Genomic DNA, 13,680 nt, shown 5'->3' with positions numbered 1-13,680 from the left:
ACGAGTGAAGGTTCAACAGCCCCCCTGTTCACACAAGGCAGGACCCACAGCCCCAGCTGTTTACACAAGTAAAGATCCACTGCTCTAGCTGGTTACCTAAGTGAAGACCCATAGCCCCCAGATGTTTACATGAGTGTAGACCCACAGCTCAGAGTTAAGACCCACAGCCCCATATTTTTACAAACGTAAAGATCCACAACCCTATCCGTTTACACGAGTGAAGACCCACAACCCCCACAAGTTTACAAAAGATCCAAAACACCATCTATTTACACATGTGAAGACCCACTGCCGCCCAGTTGTTTACAGAAGAAAAAAGCTACAGCTCCCAGCGGTTTACACAAGTAAATACCCACAGCCCAATCCATTTACACAAGTAAAGGCCCAAAGCCCCCAGCTGTTTACAGAACCCCAGATGTTTAGAAGTAAAGACCCACAGCCCCATCTATTTACAAAAGTGAGGACCCACAGCCCCAGCTGTTTACACGAGTAAAGACCCACAAATGTTTACACGAGTGAAGACCAACAGCCCCCAGCTGTTTACACAAGTGAAGACCCACAGCTGTTTCACGAGTGAAGACCCACAAATGTTTACACAAGTGAAGACCCACAGGCCCATCCATTTACATGAGTAAAGACCAACAGCTGTTTACATGAGTGAAGACCCACAACTTTACACAAGTCAAGACACATAGGCCCATCCATTTACAAAAGCGAATACCCACAGCTCCCATCTGTTTACAAAAGGGAATACCCAAAGCCCTCATCTGCTTACATGAGTGAAGACCCACAGCCCCAGCTGTTTACCCAACCCCAGCTGTTTACATGAAGAAAAAAAAAAACTCCATCTGTTTACAAAAGTAAAGACCCGCAGCGTCAGCTGTTTACACGAGTGAAGACCCACAGCCCCCAGCTTTTTACACGAGTGAAGATCCACAGCCCCAGATTTTTACTCGAGTGAAGACCCACAGCCCTCCAAATAGTTACGAAGAATGAAAACCCACAGCCCAAGCTGTTTATACGAGTGAAGACCGCCAGCTGTATACATGAGTGAAGCCCCAGCTGTATACACGAGTGAAGCCTGAGCTGTATACACGAGTGAAGCCTGAGCTGTATACACGAGTGAAGCCTGAGCTGTATACACGAGTGAAGCTCCCCAGCCCCACCTGTTTACACGAGTGAAGATACACAGCCCCATCTATTTACACGAGTGAAGATCCACAGCCCCATCTGTTTACACGAGTAAAGACCCAGAGCTGCCAGGTGTCTTGAAGGGTAAAGGCCCACATCTTCTTCATGAAAGTGAAGATCCACAAACCCATCTGTTTACACGAACGAAGACACACAGCCCCCCAGTTATTACAAGAGTGATGACCCACAGCCCCCACTGTTTACATGAGTAAACACCCACAGCCCCCCTGTCTACACAAAGTAAGACCCACAGCCCCAGATGTTTACACAAGTGAAGATCCATGGTTCCAGCTGTTTACACAAGTGATGACCCAAAGCCCCAGATGTTTACACAAGTGAAGATCCATGGCTCCAGCTGTTTACACAAGTGATGACCCAAAGCCCAAGATGTTTACACAAGTGAAGGTTCAACAGCCCCCCTGGTCACACAAGGCAGGACCCACAGCCGCAGCTGTTTACACAAGTAAAGATCCACTGCTCCAGCTGGTTACCTAAGTGAAGACCCATAGCCCCCAGATGTTTACACGAGTGAAGGTTCAACAGCCCCCCTGTTCACACAAGGCAGGACCCACAGCCCCAGCTGTTTACACAAGTGAAGATCCACGGCTCCAGCTGTTTACACAAGTGATGACCCAAAGTCCCAGATGTTTACACGAGTGAAGGTTCAACAGCCCCCCTGTTCACACAAGGCAGGACCCACAGCCCCAGCTGTTTACACAAGTAAAGATCCACTGCTCTAGCTGGTTACCTACGTGAAGACCCATAGCCCCCAGATGTTTACATGAGTGAAGACCCACAGCTCAGAGTTAAGACCCACAGCCCCATATTTTTACAAACGTAAAAATCCACAACCGATTACACGAGTGAAGACCCACAACCCCCACAAGTTTACAAAAGATCCAAAACACCATCTATTTACACATGTGAAGACCCACAGCCGCCCAGTTGTTTACAGAAGCAAAGAGCTACAGCTCCCAGCGGTTTACACAAGTAAATACCCACAGCCCAATCCATTTACACAAGTAAAGGCCCAAAGCCCCCAGCTGTTTACAGAACCCCAGATGTTTAGAAGTAAAGACCCACAGCCCCATCTATTTACAAAAGTGAGGACCCACAGCCCCAGCTGTTTACACGAGTAAAGACCCACAAATATTTACACGAGTGAAGACCAACAGCCCCCAGCTGTTTACACAAGTGAAGACCCACAGCTGTTTCACGAGTGAAAACCCACAAATGTTTACACGAGTGAAGACCCACAAATGTTTACACGAGTGAAGACCCACAGGCCCATCCATTTACATGAGTAAAGACCAACAGCTGTTTACATGAGTGAAGACCCAAAACTTTACACAAGTCAAGACACATAGGCCCATCCGTTTACACAAGCGAATACCCACAGCTACCATCTGTTTACAAAAGGGAATACCCAAAGCCCTCATCTGCTTACATGAGTGAAGACCCACAGCCCCAGCTGTTTACCCAACCCCAGCTGTTTACATGAAAAAAAAACTCCATCTGTTTACAAAAGTAAAGACCCGCAGCGTCAGCTGTTTACACGAGTGAAGACCCACAGCCCCCAGCTTTTTACACGAGTGAAGATCCACAGCCCCAGATTTTTACAAAAGTGAAGACACACTCAGCTGTTTACACAAGTGTAGACTCACAGCCCCTCAGCTGTTAACTTGAGTGTAGGCTCACAGCCTTAGTTTACACAACCCCAGCTGTTTATGAGTAAAGACATACAGCCTCCATCTGTTTACACGAGTAAAGACTACCAGCTGTTTACAAAACTGAAGACTCAAAGCACCCCAGCTGTTACAAGAATGAAGACCCATAGCCCCATCTATTCACACGAGTGAAGACCCAAAGCCCGCATCTATTCACCCGAGTGAAGACCCATAGCCCCATCTATTCACACGAGTGAAGACCCATAGCCCCATCTATTCACACGAGTGAAGACCCATAGCCCCATCTATTCACACGAGTGAACACCCATAGCCCCCATATATTCACACGAGTGAAGACCGGTAGCCCCATCTATTCACACGAGTGAAGACCGGTAGCCCCATCTATTCACACGAGAGAAGACCCATAGCCCCCCCATCTATTCACACGAGTGAAGACCCGTAGCCCCATCTATTCACACGAGTGAAGACCCGTAGCCTCATCTATTCACACGAGTGAAGACCCATAGCCCCATCTATTCACACGAGTGAAGACCCATAGCCCCATCTATTCACACGAGTGAAGACCCATAGCCCCATCTATTCACACGAGTGAAGACCCATAGCCCCCATCTATTCACACGAGTGAAGACCCATAGCCCCAATCTATTCACATGAGTGAAGACCCATAGCCCCCTCTATTCACACGAGTGAAGACCCATAGCCCCCTCTATTCACACGAGTGAAGACCGGTAGCCCCATCTATTCACATGAGTGAAGACTCATAGCCCCATCTATTCACACGAGTGAAGACCCATAGCCCAATCTATTCACACGATTGAAGACCCATAGCCCCCATCTATTCACACGAGTGAAGACCCATAGCCCCATCTATTCACACGAGCCAACACCCATAGCCCCCATCTATTCACACGAGTCAACACCCATAGCCCCCATCTATTCACACACGTGTAAAACCATAGCCCCATCTATTTACACGAGTAAAGACCCATAGCCCCATCTATTCACACGAGTGAAGACCCATAGCCCCATCTATTCACACGAGTGAAGACCCATAGCCCCCATCTATTCACACAAGTGAAAAACCATAGCCCCATCTATTTACACGAGTAAAGACCCATCCATAGCCCAATCTATTCACACGAGTCAACACCCATAGCCCCCTTCTATTCACACAAGTGAAAAACCATAGCCCCCATCTATTCACACGAGTGAAGACCCATAGCCCCCATCTATTCACATGAGTGAAGACCCATAGCCCCATCTATTCACACGAGTGAAGACCCATAGCCCCCGTCTATTCACACGAGTGAAGACCCATAGCCCTATCTATTCACACGAGTGAAGACCCATAGCCCCCATCTATTCACATGAGTGAAGACCCATAGCCCCATCTATTCACACGAGTGAAGACCCATAGCCCCCGTCTATTCACACGAGTGAAGACCCATAGCCCCATCTATTCACACGAGTGAACATCCATAGCAGTCCCATCTATTCACACGAGTGAAGACCCATAGCCCCATCTATTCACACAAGTGAAGACCCATAGCCCCATCTATTCACACAAGTGAAGACCCATAGCCCCATCTATTCACACGAGCCAACACCCATAGCCCCCATCTATTCACACGAGTCAACACCCATAGCCCCCATCTATTCACACACGTGAAAAACCATAGCCCCATCTATTTACACGAGTAAAGACCCATAGCCCCATCTATTCACACGAGTGAAGACCCATAGCCCCATCTATTCACACGAGTGAAGACCCATAGCCCCCATCTATTCACACAAGTGAAAAACCATAGCCCCATCTATTTACACGAGTAAAGACCCATCCATAGCCCAATCTATTCACACGAGTCAACACCCATAGCCCCCTTCTATTCACACAAGTGAAAAACCATAGCCCCCATCTATTCACACGAGTGAAGACCCATAGCCCCCATCTATTCACATGAGTGAAGACCCATAGCCCCATCTATTCACACGAGTGAAGACCCATAGCCCCCCGTCTATTCACACGAGTGAAGACCCATAGCCCTATCTATTCACACGAGTGAAGACCCATAGCCCCCATCTATTCACATGAGTGAAGACCCATAGCCCCATCTATTCACACGAGTGAAGACCCATAGCCCCCCGTCTATTCACACGAGTGAAGACCCATAGCCCCATCTATTCACACGAGTGAACATCCATAGCAGTCCCATCTATTCACACGAGTGAAGACCCATAGCCCCATCTATTCACACAAGTGAAGACCCATAGCCCCATCTATTCACACGAGCCAACACCCATAGCCCCCATCTATTCACACGAGTCAACACCCATAGCCCCCATCTATTCACACAAGTGAAAAACCATAGCCCCATCTATTTACACGAGTGAAGACCCATAGCCCCATCTATTTACACGAGTGAAGACCCATAGCCCCATCTATTCACACGAGTGAAGATCCATAGCCCCCATCTATTCACACGAGTGAAGACCCATAGCCCCCCATCTATTCACACGAGTGAAGACCCATAGCCCCAATCTATTCACACGAGTGAAGACCCATAGCCCCATCTATTCACACGAATGAAGACCCATAGCCCCCATCTATTCACGAGTGAAGAGCCATAGCCCCATCCATTCACACGAGCGAACACCCATAGCCCCCATCTATTCACGAGTGAAGAGCCATAGCCTCATCTATTCACACGAGTGAACATCCATAGCAGTCCCATCTATTCACACGAGTGAAGACCCATAGCCCCATCTATTCACACGAGTGAAGACCCATAGCCCCATCTATTCACACGAGTGAAGACCCATAGCCCCATCTATTCACACGAGTGAAGACCCATAGCCCCCCATCTATTCACACGAGTGAAGACCCATAGCCCCATCTATTCACACGAGTGAAGACCCATAGCCCCATCTATTCACACGAGTGAAGACCCATAGCCCCATCTATTCACACGAGTGAAGACCCATAGCCCCATCTATTCACACGAGTGAAGACCCATAGCCCCCATCTATTCACACGAGTGAAGACCCATAGCCCCCATCTATTCACACGAGTGAACATCCATAGCAGTCCCATCTATTCACACGAGTGAAGACCCATAGCCCCCTCTATTCACACGAGTGAAGACCCATAGCCCCCTCTATTCACACGAGTGAACATCCATAGCAGTCCCATCTATTCACACGAGTGAAGACCCATAGCCCCCTCTATTCACACGAGTGAAGACCCATAGCCCCCTCTATTCACACGAGTGAAGACCCATAGCCCCATCTATTCACACGAGCCAACACCCATAGCCCCCATCTATTCACGAGTGAAGAGCCATAGCCTCATCTATTCACACGAGTGAACATCCATAGCAGTCCCATCTATTCACACGAGTGAAGACCCATAGCCCCATCTATTCACACGAGTGAAGACCCATAGCCCCCATCTATTCACACGAGTGAAGACCCATAGCCCCATCTATTCACACGAGTGAAGACCCATAGCCCCCCATCTATTCACACGAGTGAAGACCCATAGCCCCATCTATTCACACGAGTGAAGACCCATAGCCCCATCTATTCACACGAGTGAAGACCCATAGCCCCCATCTATTCACACGAGTGAAGACCCATAGCCCCCCATCTATTCACACGAGTGAAGACCCATAGCCCCATCTATTCACACGAGTGAAGACCCATAGCCCCCATCTATTCACACGAGTGAAGACCCATAGCCCCCCATCTATTCACACGAGTGAAGACCCATAGCCCCATCTATTCACACGAGTGAAGACCCATAGCCCCCATCTATTCACACGAGTGAACATCCATAGCAGTCCCATCTATTCACACGAGTGAAGACCCATAGCCCCCTCTATTCACACGAGTGAAGACCCATAGCCCCCTCTATTCACACGAGTGAAGACCCATAGCCCCCCATCTATTCACACGAGTGAAGACCCATAGCCCCCTCTATTCACACGAGTGAAGACCCATAGCCCCATCTATTCACACGAGTGAAGACCCATAGCCCCCATCTATTCACACGAGTGAAGACCCATAGCCCCATCTATTCACACGAGTGAACATCCATAGCCCCCCATCTATTCACACGAGCCAACACCCATAGCCCCATCTATTCAACGACTGAAGACCCATAGCCCCATCTATTCACACGAGCCAACACCCATAGCCCCCATCTATTCACACGAGTGAAGACCCATAGCCCCATCTATTCACACGAGTGAACATCCATAGCAGTCCCATCTATTCACACGAGTGAAGACCCATAGCCCCATCTATTCACACAAGTGAACACCCATAGCCCCCATCTATTGAAATGTGTGAACACCTATTGCCCGATCCGTTGACACGAGAAGACCCACAGTCCCATCTGTTCACAAGAGACCTACAGCCCCCCAACTGTTACATGAGTGAAGACCAACAACCCCCAGCTGTTTACAGGAGCAAAGGGCCACAACCCCCCCAGCTGTTTACACGAGTGGAGACTTACAGCCCCCAGCTGTTTTGTGAGTGAAGACCCACAGCCCTCAGCTGTATAAATGAGCAAAGAATGCCAGCCATTTACAAGAGTGAAGCCCCTCAGCCCCCCAACTGTTTACACAAGTGATGACCGCCAACCCCATTTGTTTACGTGAGTTAAGACCAACAACCTACTGTTCTTTACGATAGTGAAGTCCCCATCTGTTTATTCGAGTGAAGACCCACAGCCCCCTCTGGTTACAAGGGTGAAGACCCACAACTGCTTACTACAAGAGTGAAGACCCCCAGCTGCCACAAGAGTAAAGACACACAGCCTGTTTACACAAGTGATGACACCCCCCCGAAGCCCCATCTGTTTACAAGTGTAAAGACCCACAGTCCCTAGCTGTTTACATGAGTGAAGACCCGTAGCCCTTCTCTGTTTACATGGGTAAAGGTTCACAACCCCCCTGTGTTTGCACCGGTGAAGACCCACAGCCCCTGCAGCGGTCACAAGAGTGAAGACCCATAAATCCATCTGTTTATAAAAGTGAAGACCCAGAGCATCATATCTTTACACGAGTGAAGACTCACAGTCCACCAGCTGTTTACAAGAGTGAAAACACAGAGGCCCCAACTGTTTACACAAGTGAAGACCCCCAGCTGTTTACACAAGTGAAGACTCACAGTCCCCTAGCTGTTCACAAGAGTGAAAACCCAGAGCCCCCCCAACTGTTTACACGAGTGAAGACCCCCAGTCCCGCAGATGTGTACACAAGTGAAGACCCATAGCCCTCATCTGTTTACACAAGTGAAGACCCACAGTCCCCCAGCTGTTTACACAAGTGAAGACCCATAGCCCTCATCTGTTTACACGAGTGAAGACCCACAGTCCCCAGCTGTTTACACGAGGGGGCTCAGCCCCCAGCTGTTTACACAAGTGAAGACCCATAGCCTTCATCTGTTTACACAAGTGAAGACCCACAGTCCCCAGCTTTTCACACTGGTGAAGACTCACAGTCGCCTAGCTGTTCACAAGAGTGAAAACCCAGAGCCCCCCAACTATTTACACGAGTGAAGACCCACAGTCCCCCAGCTGTTTACACAAGTGGACTCAGCCCTCCATGTCACAAGAGTGAAGCCCACAGCTCTCCGGCTGTCACACGAGTGAAGCCCACCTCTTGCTATAAGAGTGAAGCCCAGAGCTCTCCAGCTGTCACACGAGTGAAGCCCACAGCTCTCCAGCTGTCACACGAGTGAAGCCCACAGCTCTCCAGCTGTCACACGAGTGAAGCCCACAGCTCTCCAGCTGTCACACGAGTGAAGCCCACAGCTCTCCAGCTGTCACACGAGTGAAGCCCACAGCTTTCTGGCTGGCACACGAGTGAAGCCCACAGCTCTCCGGCTGGCACACGAGTGAAGCCCACAGCTCTCCGGCTGGCACACGAGTGAAGCCCACAGCTCTCCGGCTGTCACACGAGTGAAGCCCACAGCTCTCCGGCTATCGCAAGAGAGAAGCCCACAGCCCTCCAGCTGTCGCAAGAGTGAAGCCCACAGCCCTCCAGCTGTCACAAGAGTGAAGCCCACAGATCTCCAGCTGTCACAAGAGTGAAGCCCACAGATCTCCAGCTGTCACAAGAGTAAAGCCCTCCCACTGTCACAAGAGTGAAGCCGACAGCCCTCCAGCTGTCACAAGAGTGAAGCCCTCCAGCTGTCACAAGAGTGAAGCCCAGAGCCCTCCAGCTGTCACAGGAGTGAAGCCCAGAGCCCTCCAGCTGTCACAGGAGTGAAGCCCAGAGCCCTCCAGCTGTCACAAGAGTGAAGCCCACAGCCCTCCAGCTGTCACAAGAGTGAAGCCCACAGCCCTTCAGCTGTCACAAGAGTGAAGCCCACAGCCCTCCGGCTGTCACAAGAGTGAAGCCCACAGCCCTCCGGCTGTCACAAGAGTGAAGCCCACAGCCCTCCGGCTGTCACAAGAGTGAAGCCCACAGCCCTCCGGCTGTCACAAGAGTGAAGCCCACAGCCCTCCGGCTGTCACAAGAGTGAAGCCCACAGCCCTCCGGCTGTCACAAGAGTGAAGCCCACAGCCCTCCGGCTGTCACAAGAGTGAAGCCCACAGCCCTCCAGCTGTCACAAGAGTGAAGCCCACAGCCCTCCAGCTGTCACAAGAGTGAAGCCCACAGCCCTCCAGCTGTCACAAGAGTGAAGCCTACAGCCCTCCAGCTGCCACAAGAGTAAAGACCCACAGCCCTCCAGCTGTCACAAGAGTGAAGCCCACAGCCCTCCAGCTGTCACAAGAGTGAAGCCTACAGCCCTCCAGCTGCCACAAGAGTAAAGACCCACAGCCCTCCGGCTGTCACAAGAGTGAAGCCCACAGCCCTCCGGCTGTCACAAGAGTGAAGCCCACAGCTGTCACAAGAGTGAAGCCCAGAGCCCTCCAGCTGTCACAGGAGTGAAGCCCACAGCTCTCCGGCTGTCACACGAGTGAAGCCCACAACTGTTTACACAAGTGAAGACCATCAGTTTCTAGTTGTTTACAGGAGTTAAAACCCATAGCCCCATCTATTACAGAAGGGATGTCTCACAACTGTTTGCACGAGTGAAGCCCACAGCCCTCCAGCTGTCGCAAGAGTGAAGCCCACAGCCCTCCAGCTGTCACAAGAGTGAAGCCCACAGATCTCCAGCTGTCACAAGAGTAAAGCCCTCCCACTGTCACAAGAGTGAAGCCGACAGCCCTCCAGCTGTCACAAGAGTAAAGCCCAGAGCCCTCCAGCTGTCACAAGAGTGAAGCCCACAGATCTACAGCTGTCACAAGATTAAAGCCCTCCCACTGTCACAAGATTGAAGCCGACAGCCCTCCAGCTGTCACAAGAGTAAAGCCCAGAGCCCTCCAGGTGTCACAGGAGTGAAGCCCACAGCTCTCCAGCTGTCACAAGAGTGAAGCCCTCCAGCTGTCACAAGAGTAAAGCCCACAGCCCTCCAGCTGTCACAGGAGTGAAGCCCACATCTCTCCAGCTGTCACAGGAGTGAAGCCCTCAACTGTTTGCACAAGTGAAGTCCATCAGTTTCTAGTTGTTTACATGAGTTAAACCCATAGCCCCATCTATTACAGAAGGGATGTCTCACAACTGTTTGCCCGAGTGGAGACCCACAGCCTTCCAGCTGTCACAAGAGTGAAAGCCCACAGCTCTCCGGCTGTCACAAGAGTGAAGCCCACAGCTCTCCGGCTGTCACAAGAGTGAAGCCCACAGCCCTCGGGCTGTCACAAGAGTGAAGCCCACAGCCCTTCGGCTGTCACAAGAGTGAAGCCCACAGCCTTCCAGCTGTCACAAGAGTGAAAGCCCACAGCTCTCCGGCTGTCACAAGAGTGAAGCCCACAGCTCTCCGGCTGTCACAAGAGTGAAGCCCACAGCCCTCGGGCTGTCACAAGAGTGAAGCCCACAGCCCTCGGGCTGTCACAAGAGTGAAGCCCACAGCCCTCGGGCTGTCACAAGAGTGAAGCCCACAGCCCTCCGGCTGTCACAAGAGTGAAGCCCACAGCCCTCCGGCTGTCACAAGAGTGAAGCCCAGAGCCCTCCAGCTGTCACAAGAGTGAAGCCCAGAGCCCTCCAGCTGTCACAAGAGTGAAGCCCAGAGCCCTCCAGCTGTCACAAGAGTGAAGCCCAGAGCCCTCCAGCTGTCACAAGAGTGAAGCCCAGAGCCCTCCAGCTGTCACAAGAGTGAAGCCCAGAGCCCTCCAGCTGTCACAGGAGTGAAGCCCACAGCCCTCCAGCTGTCACAAGAGTGAAGCCCAGAGCCCTCCAGCTGTCACAGGAGTGAAGCCCACAGCTCTCCGGCTGTCACAAGAGTGAAGCCCACAGCCCTCCGGCTGTCACACGAGTGAAGCCCTCAGCTCTACGGCTGTCACACGAGTGAAGCCCTCAACTGTTTACACAAGTGAAGACCATCAGTTTCTAGTTGTTTACATGAGTTAAAACCCATAGCCCCATCTATTACAGAAGGGATGTCTCACAACTGTTTGCACAAGTGAAGCCCACAGCCCTCCAGCTGTCACAAGAGTGAAGCCCACAGCCCTCGGGCTGTCACAAGAGTGAAGCCCACAGCCCTCGGGCTGTCACAAGAGTGAAGCCCACAGCCCTCGGGCTGTCACAAGAGTGAAGCCCAGAGCCCTCGGGCTGTCACAAGAGTGAAGCCCAGAGCCCTCCGGCTGTCACAAGAGTGAAGCCCAGAGCCCTCCGGCTGTCACAAGAGTGAAGCCCACAGCTCTCCAGCTGTCACAAGAGTGAAGCCCAGAGCCCTCCGGCTGTCACAAGAGTGAAGCCCACAGCCCTCCGGCTGTCACAAGAGTGAAGCCCAGAGCCCTCCAGCTGTCACAAGAGTGAAGCCCACAGCTCTCCGGTTGTCACAAGAGTGAAGCCCACAGCTGTCACAAGAGTGAAGCCCACAGCCCTCCAGCTGTCACACGAGTGAAGCCCACAGCCCTCCGGCTGTCACACGAGTGAAGCCCTCAGCCCTCCGGCTGTCACAAGAGTGAAGCCCAGAGCCCTCCAGCTGTCACAAGAGTGAAGCCCACAGCCCTCCAGCTGTCACAGGAGTGAAGCCCACAGCTCTCCGGCTGTCACACGTGTGAAGCCCACAACTGTTTACACAAGTGAAGTCCATCAGTTTCTAGTTGTTTACATGAGTTAAAACCCATAGCCCCATCTATTACAGAAGGGATGTCTCACAACTGTTTGCACGAGTGGAGACCCACAGCTCCACGTGCACGCGAGCCTCCAGTGGTTTTATGCGTGAGGGCCGAACCCCATGCTTGCACGACGGGGCTCTTATGTTGTGCTCCAGGGCCACGCCCCCTCGCTCAGTGCACGAGGGATGCCCCGCCCACCGCTTTCCCTGCACGGCCTCAAGGGACACGTCGACCAGTGTGCATGCACGTGGGGCACCACGGCCCCCGCCCCCCCCTTCCCAGCTCTGTGACGGCCCTCGTGCCCCTCAACCCCCCCCTCCCCCCCAAAAAACACGTGGGAGCAATGCCCAGGGGTGCCAAGGGGCCATGCGTGCACCCCAACCCTGCTTGCATGCACGCACGCACGCCCTACCTGCAGCTCACGCACCCTACCTGCAGCTCACGCACCCTACCTGCAGCTCACGCACACCACCTGCTGGTGCACACGCACTCACAAGCAGCGCCCGCTCCGCACATGCAGAGCCCGCACCAGAAATAGCTGCAGGAAGTGAGCTCACAGGAAAGAGGCAGGGAGGGGGGGGGGGCAGGGGGAGGGTCCGGGGCGTGCACACAGGAGGAGGGCACAGGGGCGTGCACACAGGGGGCGTGCACTCACACCCACAAACACTGCCAGGCGCTGGGGAGAGAGGGTCAGAGGGAGGGAGCTGGGGTGTGCCCACCCGAAGGAGGGCCTGGGGTAGGCCCCAGGAGGGAGGAGGGCACAGGGGCGTGCACACAGGAGGAGGGCACAGGGGCGTGCACACAGGAGGAGGGCACAGGGGCGTGCACTCACTTAAAAACACTTCCAGGCGCTGGAGGGCACTGGAGAGGGAGGGCCCGGGGGGGGGGGGGGGGGGGGAAGCGTGCACTCACTTGAAAACACATACCGAACTCGAGGGTGGGCACTGGAAGTAGAGGGGCGTGCACGCACATTACACGCAGGCGTGCGTGCACTCTGACTCAAAACAAGGGGGCGAGGGGCTGGGGGGGGTCATTAGAGAGAAGGGGGCCGAGGGGGCGTGTGCTCACCAGGGGGGGGGGGGGGGGCAGGGGTCGTGTGCACACCGGGGGGGGGGCAGGGGGCGTGTGCTCACCACGGGAGTCCAGGGGGGGCACTCCACAAGTGTCCATGGAGCTGGGGGGGGGGTCACTAGAGAGAGGGGGGGCCAGGGGGCGTGTGCACACCAGGGGGGGTCAGGGGTCGTGTGCACACCGGGGGGACAGGGGGCGTGTGCACACCAGGGGTCGTGTGCACACCAGGGGGGGGGCAGAGGGCGTGTGCTCACCAGGGGTCGTGTGCACACCAGGGGGGGGCAGAGGGCGTGTGCTCACCAGGGGTCGGGTGCTCACCAGAGGGGTCCAGGGGGCGAGTACTCACCAGGAGGGGGGGTTAGGGGGCGTGTGCTCACCAGGGGGGGGCAGGGGGCGTGTGCTCGCCAGGGGGGGCACTCCACAAGTGCCCATGGGGCTGGGGGGGGTCACTAGAGAGAGGGGGGCCCAGGGGGCTAGTACTCACCACGGGGCCCAGGGGTCATGTACTCACCAAGGGGGGGGGAGGGGGCAGGGGGCGTGTGATCTCCAGGGGGGGGC

General features: G+C 53.6%; 1 protein-coding gene across 1 annotated transcript in view; it reads right to left on the bottom strand.

Moving 5' to 3' along the window:
* The window catches only part of LOC144821582 (programmed cell death protein 4-like), a 135,682-nt gene extending 122,995 nt beyond the window's left edge, over window positions 1-12,687 (bottom strand). Inside the window, exon 1 of the mRNA XM_078678791.1 lies at window positions 12,504-12,687. The gene's annotated coding sequence lies outside the window, so the exon portion shown is untranslated. The remainder of the gene's footprint in view (window positions 1-12,503) is intronic.
* Window positions 12,688-13,680: the final 993 nt, after the last annotated feature.

The sequence above is a fragment of the Lissotriton helveticus genome, chromosome 2_2 (genome assembly GCF_964261635.1).
Source record: "Lissotriton helveticus chromosome 2_2, aLisHel1.1, whole genome shotgun sequence".
Classification (NCBI taxonomy): domain Eukaryota; kingdom Metazoa; phylum Chordata; class Amphibia; order Caudata; family Salamandridae; genus Lissotriton; species Lissotriton helveticus.
The sequence above is the reverse complement of the archived record's forward strand: the minus strand, read 5'-3'. Positions and strand labels throughout refer to the sequence as shown.